The sequence below is a fragment of the Haemaphysalis longicornis genome, unplaced genomic scaffold (assembly GCF_048455015.1).
Source record: "Haemaphysalis longicornis isolate Haplotype H1 unplaced genomic scaffold, Haemaphysalis longicornis Haplotype H1 scaffold_2, whole genome shotgun sequence".
Taxonomy (NCBI): domain Eukaryota; kingdom Metazoa; phylum Arthropoda; class Arachnida; order Ixodida; family Ixodidae; genus Haemaphysalis; species Haemaphysalis longicornis.
Genome location: NW_027526295.1, coordinates 265,695,438 through 265,696,153, shown reverse-complemented (window position 1 = coordinate 265,696,153; position 716 = coordinate 265,695,438).

Below are 716 nucleotides of genomic sequence, written 5' to 3'. Positions count from 1 at the left end.
ATCCCTAGACAAGGCAAGTGTGGCAGGGGGCGGCAGAACGTTAGATGGGCAGATGAGATCAAGAAGTTTGTGAGGATAAATTGGTTGCAGTTAGCACAGGACCAGGTTAACTGGAGATTAATGGGAGAGGCCTTTGCCCGGCAGTGGGCGTAGATAGGCTGGTCATAGCCTCCTGATGGGCTGGTGGTGATGACGATGATAAAACAATAAAATTAGGAGGCAATCTGATGCACATTCAGAGAAAGGACGGGCAGTGCTTCAAACAATATCAATGCTCAGAATTGCACTCGTCGAGCGTTAACGAAGCCAAGCTCAACGTGTGTACGCTGACCCCAAAATGGTGGCTAAACTAATTTAACCAAAAAATGCAGATTCCTTCTCGGCATGCAAGCAAGCTTCATTTGGTTCATGTGCCTCATTAGGCGAGTCCAAATGGATCCTGGTAGTCCCCTTTAACATGTGTGCACCAGACTCTGCACAAATTCCTGCCCATAAAATGTTGTCCACTATCTCTCTGCTGGTATAGGTGCTACTCTACGGGTTTCAACATTGCCTTAGGCTTCAGAGTACGCGCACACATTTCTTGTGGTCAGCCCATATAGCACAAAAGTGTGCAGCGAGAAGTTCCATGGCAAGGACGGCACGTGTCACCGCTGCGTTTGAGCCTCAGACGCCCATCACAACAGCAGTTGAAGGAGGAAGACAAGCTCACAATG